Genomic DNA, 6,343 nt, shown 5'->3' with positions numbered 1-6,343 from the left:
GTACAGGTCACTTTTATATGTTGTGATAACAAACCAAAAAGCAGCTTCTATTCTGCTCAGAAAAAAAATGGACCCATAAGTTTTAATAAACTATTCTGCAGCCCGGTGATGAACCTAGTATGGGGCCACCTTCAGAGGACTGGAAGCAGCCCGGTACTGGCTGGAGTGGCTGCAGGCAGGCAGACATCATCCCAGTGGCTCCAAGCACCTGGGGAACCCCAGACTCATCGGCACAAACCAGTTGCGGAATGGGGCAGGGCCCAGGGCCTGAGAGTGGGGGAAGCAGGGAAAGCAGCAGCAGCACAGCCCGTACAGAGAGCTCTGCCCCTCGGGATCATAACATCATAGAATGGTCTGCTTTGGAACAGACTTTAAATACCATCCAGTTCCAACTCCCCTGCCATGGCGGGGAACTCCTTCCACCAGACCAGGCTGCTCAAGGCCCTGTCCAACGTGGCCTTGAACGCTTCCAGGGATGGGGCATCCACAGCTTCCCTGGGCAACCTGTGCCAGTGCCTCACCATCCTCATTGGGAAGAAATTTCTCCTTATGTCTAGCCTAAATCTGCCTCTCTCCAGTTTATATCCACTGCAGCTAGTCCTGTCACCACAAACTTTTGTGAACAGTCCCACTCCAGCTTTCTTGTAGCTCCTTTCAGGTACCGTAAGGTCGCTAGAAGGTCTTTTCAGAGCCTTCTCCCAGGCTGAACAACAACAACTCTCTCAGCCTGTCCTCATAGCAGAGGTGCTCCAGCCCTCTGATCATCTTTGTAGCCCTCTTCTGGACCCGTTCCAACAGCTCCATAGTCTTCTTATGTTGAGGATTCTAGAACTGGACACAATACTCCAGGTGGGGTCTCACGAGAGAGGAATAGAGGGGCAGAATCACTTCACTCGCCCTGCTGGCCACGCTTCTTTTGATGCGGCCCAGGACACGGTTGGCCTTCTGGGCTGTGAGTGCACATTGCTGGCTTATGTCGAGCTTCTCATCAACCAGCACCCCCAGGTCCTTCTCTGCAGGGCTGCTCTCAATCACGTCGTCCTCCATCCTGTATTGAAACTGGGGATAGCCCTGACCCAGGTGTAGGACCTTGGCCTTGTTGAACCTCATGAGGTTTCCCCAGGCCTATTTCTCCAGCCTGTCCAGGTCCCTCTGGATTACATTCCGTTCTTCCATGAGGAGCATGGATAAATCCGTTTTAAACTACTCCTATATGAATATATTTTCGTACCTTGAGAAAACACGCTTTTTTAAAAGCAACGTTATTTATGATGAAGGACTGTTTTCTTTACACAAAATCAAAGATCATGTATCTGTAGTGCCGCTTTAATTCTTTCTCTCTGTCTCCAGGATATAAACAGGTCTGAGATCCAGAAGAAAATCTGCACCTGGCTCACGGTAACACATGAAATGTGTAACAAAGACGATGTGGTAAGAGGACATTATGGTACAACTTCTGTATTTATGTAATGCAGGATTCCTAATGTCATGGAAAAAATGGCATGTAAATGGAAAGAAATGTTCAGGTGTTTTTATGACTGTTACTGAGATGAATCAGCACTCTAATTAAAAAATAAACTGTCCTCTAGTTGCTCTACTTAACAGATTCTCAAGACCTGTTTTTAGGAGAATGCTTTTAAGCTTAAGACCAAGTTCCCTGCGTAGTTGTAAATGCAGCCAATATGAAATGTGACTGATTTTGTATGGTCAGAAGTCAGATAATCCCCACGTCTCAATAGCTTCTCAAGAAGTCAGGAATAGGTGTTGCTTCTGTCACAGAACACTGACTTTCAGAAAATGATTTATGAAAATCTCGGATGAAGTGAGCCTTGGTTTTGCAAAGCTGTGGCTCTGTTCAAAATGAAAGCTGTCCTGTCCAGAAGTGAAATAAGCTCAGTTTCTGTCGAATGCTTGCTGGTCTTTGGGCAGTGATATAAGAGTCATTAGCAGGTGCCACAGGGTGAAATACAAAAAATGTATTCCTCACTGACACCACAGTGACAATTGCTGTATCAAACCACGCATTTCACTGGTTGAAGTTCTGTATCAGGCAGCATTGAGATGATGCTTTCTGGAAAAGCAGCGCTCCAGAGAAAATAGGAATTACTAACTTAGCTGTTCAGAAAGACCGGCTTCCAACTTAAAATAAGAACATTTACAGAGGAGATTCTACACAAACACATTTAAGTAGTTTTCAATTTTTGAAGGAAAGTGGAGAGTGCTACTTCAGCAGTTTTCTTTTATGCCATCATGTCTTAAAAAAAGCATATGAATCTGATTATTTTATTGAATATTTTCATTTTGCAAGAAAGATGAGAAGGGCTGGACAAGACAGCAAAGGAAAGGGTAACAGCTGACATCTCTCCAGTTAACGCAGCACATTTCTTAGTGCTGTAAATTGAGCAAGTGAAGGCAAACGGTGGGGGATGGTGCTTCTGGTTAAATAATCATGAAACGAAATAAGTCATATAACTGCCTCAGAGCAACTTTTCTGAATGGAAAAATGTAGTATCAGCCCTTAGAGCCGCTCTGCAAAAAAGATAGCATAGAAGAGTAGGGAAATTGTACTGATAAGCCCTGTGGAATATCATACAGCTTTCTCCACGCTTGCAAATCCAGGAAAAACTGCCATTAGTGTCTCAGTCTTCTGGCACAGCTCAGGGGGTCTGAAGGTGATGTCTTGCATTTTACAGTTATGAAGTTCCTTCCCTCTTTTTTTTCTTTCCTTGTCTTGTGTATATATGCATCTAATTTCAACTTTGACTTTTTTACCTTTGTAGGTGTTATTCTTTAAACTAGGATTCAAACGTGATCAAGTCTGTTAGGCCACAAATTTAATCTGCTGAACCTGAGAAGAGTTTCTAAAGTTGAGGAATGTGCTTCAGAAGTAAATGTCTTTTATTTTAAAGAACAGCTTTAAGTAACTGAATAGTTGTGCTTGGGTTTCACATGGTTGCAGCAACACAGCCCTCAGTCTGTGCTGTCTGACTGAATCTATTTGTTTGCATGTAGGAAGACACAAACAGAGAAGCGTACATCTTTAAAGTCTCTCTTGCTATGAATTGCTATCAAACCTCAAGCTTAGCAAACTGAATCATGGAAATCCATGAGATTTCTGTGTATTACAAGCAATGAAAAATTAAAAGCAGCTGAACGTGATTCCTTGGAGTTCATGGGCTGCATTTTAATGCTTGTTTCACACATGGACTAGGTACTTTTTTTCTTTCTTTTTGTTTTTGTTTTTTCTTTCTTTTGTAGCCCATCTCCAGTGTTAATATAAATATTTTGGTGTTTTTTCCAGATGGCAGCACTTGAGAAAGCTACTGGTGATGTTGTGCTCAAGTTTGAACCATTTGTTCTTCATGTGCAGTGTCAAGAGATGCAGGATGCACAGCTTCTGGTAAAATTACATTGAGTAACAGTATCACAATATTGTTCTCTTATATTCCGTGCTGCAAAGGTCAAAGTGTTGGCTCCTGAGCAAGCTCTAGCACTTTAGAATAGTCCCAGATGTGCTATATGTTTAATAACCAAGGTATTAAAAGTAAGCTAATGAAGAAAACACAGCTTTAAAGTGAGTAGAGATTTTGCTTTCCATTTTAAAATCAAAATTACTCAACTGCAGCTTGGTTTGCAAGCTGAAGCAGATTGCCTGCTAAAAAGCTTTTCCAGCGAGCTCAGGTTGCTTTCATGGGCTGAAAGTGACGGTGTTTGTAGACAGCATTTTGCTGCCAGCCAGGCCATTTGGCTCCTGTGTTGCAGCTCATTGAATAGTACCTTTGCCTTCTGCTTTTCTAGCCTGACTCCAGAGAGTAATGCATGATGCGTTTGTTCCTTCATTGATCTAGAAGAGAGCTGATTAGCTGCTTTTATAGCATTGCTGCCCTTCTAGCTGTACAAGAGTAGCATGACTGAGTGCATGGCTACCAGATAATGCAGTGCCGTGCCCAGAGAGATGGTCATGTCCCATCTGCAGTGACGGGTTTAGATTGGACAGTCAGGATTGACTGGAGCTCTCTTAAAACTGCCCACTATTTGTGACACTACATGGGTTTGATCTTAAAAACATTTTAATGTATCTATTTTCCTGTATTAATCTGGGGAGATGGTTTGGAATAAGTTTTTTGCAAAACTGAGACTGAGCTGCATTGCAACCTACTGGGAATTATTCCTTGCTGTGAAAGTGTGTGAGACTTGTTTAAGGTATCTTTTTTTTTTCCTCAGCATTCAGTGGCTGTTGATTCTGGGTTCAGGAACTCTGGTATTACAGTTGGCAGAGGAGGAAAAAATATGATGGTAAGGACTTTTCTACTGACCTGTAAGGAATATAACAGAATCCCATCATTACTTGTAGCCTCAGTTTTTTTACAAGCCAAGATCTGTGCTGTAACGTGATTGACTGCTTTCACAGGCCATGCTGTAGCACTGCAAATTCTTTCTGCCTCATTTGACAGCAAACTAAGCAATTGTGTGGGAGAGTGGTTTTTTTCCTTTAGTAAATTCCCCATAATATTCAAACAACCTTAATAAAATAAAAAACTTTATTCTAGAGAAATCCTTCTCTGTGTGTTTTTAGGCTGTCCGGAGCACTCATTGCTTAGAAGTTCCATTGAGCCACAAGGGGAAATTGATGGTCTCTGAAGAATATATTGAATTGTTGGATTCCACTAGTCCTGTTCATTACATCTAAATCTGAAAGTGAAAAATGCACAGGAGAGATTGTTTAAATAAAAAAAACAAACCAAAACACAAACTAGACAGCTCTTACAAAGTCTAAAATACAATTTCAATTAATTGTAGGAGCTCCAAAGGCTATAAAGTATTTAAGGAAAAACCTGTAAGCGACATGAGTTTGCAGACTTTGTTATTAAGTGTGGTTTGAGTTTCTTTTCTCATGTTAACAGCATTTGTTATTCTAACACAGTGGCCATCTCAGCAGAATTCAGGTGGCAATACATGCTTTAAACCACTAAATGCTTTGCATAGTTTGCAAAACTGAGGATTTTTGAGGGTGGTGGAGAGTTACACACAGTACAATTGTGTCCAGCTGAGGAAGAGAACAGGCAGAAGTGCCAGAGTGCGAGGGACACAGATACTGGTGAGGCACCTATGTATACGTAACCAGAGGAGTTTCTTTTTATATGTCCACTGGGAATCTCTGTAGTGGTTAAAGTTAGCAGTGACTGCTCATAGCAGCAGTCCATCTGATTGCTAATGCTGTCAGTCATTAAACATTTAACCTGATACCGTTTCTAGTTTCTGTAAGGTTAACAGGGTCTTCATGGCACTTGAGTGCCTCCACCACTTGATTGCTAACATCCAGGCATTACAGAGTGGAGTAGCAGGACACGCACAAGGACACGCACTGGTATTTCTGATTATCCTTCCAGTGTTGGCTAGAACATCTCAATGTCAGTAACAATTTTCTTCTCTTGGCACACTTTGGTGATATTACAAAAGCATTTGTTTGTTTAGTTTTGCAGATCCTGAGCAAACCTACAAAAGTAATACTGACATAATTTGTTTCTTTCTAGATTCTACAGAAGCTTAGAGTCAGCTTTGCAAACTGCCGCTGGTGCAAATGACTTGCATTCTGAGGGGATGGAGAGGAGTCGCTCTGTGTATGTTCGTAGAAGGAAGAGGAAGACAGTTCACAGACAAAGAGTATGCCCCTCTCCCAAGGATCAGCATGAAGAGCTGGAGCCTGAGGATGATATAGAAAACAGTCTTGATATTTTTGCTGATATCATGATCTAGACTAAAGCAAACTGAATAACAATTGTAATGCTCTTTGTAAGAGACAGAAATACTGCTCTGTTCTAAGCAGTAACACTCCTATGGATGTTTACCAGAAAAAAGGTAATTAAACAGAATTGTGCACAGGTTCAATGCCAGAGAACAAAACCTTAGAAGGTTCTGGGTGTTGTTTTTTTTAAAAGCACTGTCTTTTACTCTGTCTGCTAGTCATCACAGAAATAACTGGTTTGGTACAGCCTTTTGCTATGTCCTCAGTGGTGGCGTTTTGTGTCCATATGCTGAGTTTAGGCCTTCTGATTTTCACAGACCAGAGAAACTCTAAAAGCCTAGTTGTTATCCCTGAAGGTTTTTAATCCCTGTAGGAGCTTTGCCAGCAGTACAGATGCCCGTCTCAGAACAGGACAAAGCTACGTGTCAGCCAGCTGAAGGACAGTTGCTGGTGTGGAGATAAGAACAGAAAACTAGAAGTTGGGTCCTGCTCTGTGCCAGCTTCAGCCACTGTGTCCTGGATCCTTTCTGGCCGTTGCACTGGGCAGCAGTGTTGATGTTGTTTTCCTGCACTTTGCTGTGTTTCAGGCTCCAGCCC

The 6,343-nt window shown here is 42.1% G+C and overlaps 1 pseudogene; it reads left to right on the top strand.

Annotated features, from left to right (window-relative positions):
• Window positions 1–1,371: 1,371 nt before the first annotated feature.
• On the top strand, window positions 1,372–5,847 carry LOC138723391 (tRNA wybutosine-synthesizing protein 3 homolog; annotated as a pseudogene).
• The last annotated feature ends 496 nt before the right edge of the window (window positions 5,848–6,343 follow it).

The sequence above is a fragment of the Phaenicophaeus curvirostris genome, chromosome 8 (assembly GCF_032191515.1).
Source record: "Phaenicophaeus curvirostris isolate KB17595 chromosome 8, BPBGC_Pcur_1.0, whole genome shotgun sequence".
Classification (NCBI taxonomy): Eukaryota; Metazoa; Chordata; class Aves; order Cuculiformes; family Cuculidae; genus Phaenicophaeus; species Phaenicophaeus curvirostris.
This window is presented reverse-complemented; position numbering and strand designations above follow the sequence as displayed.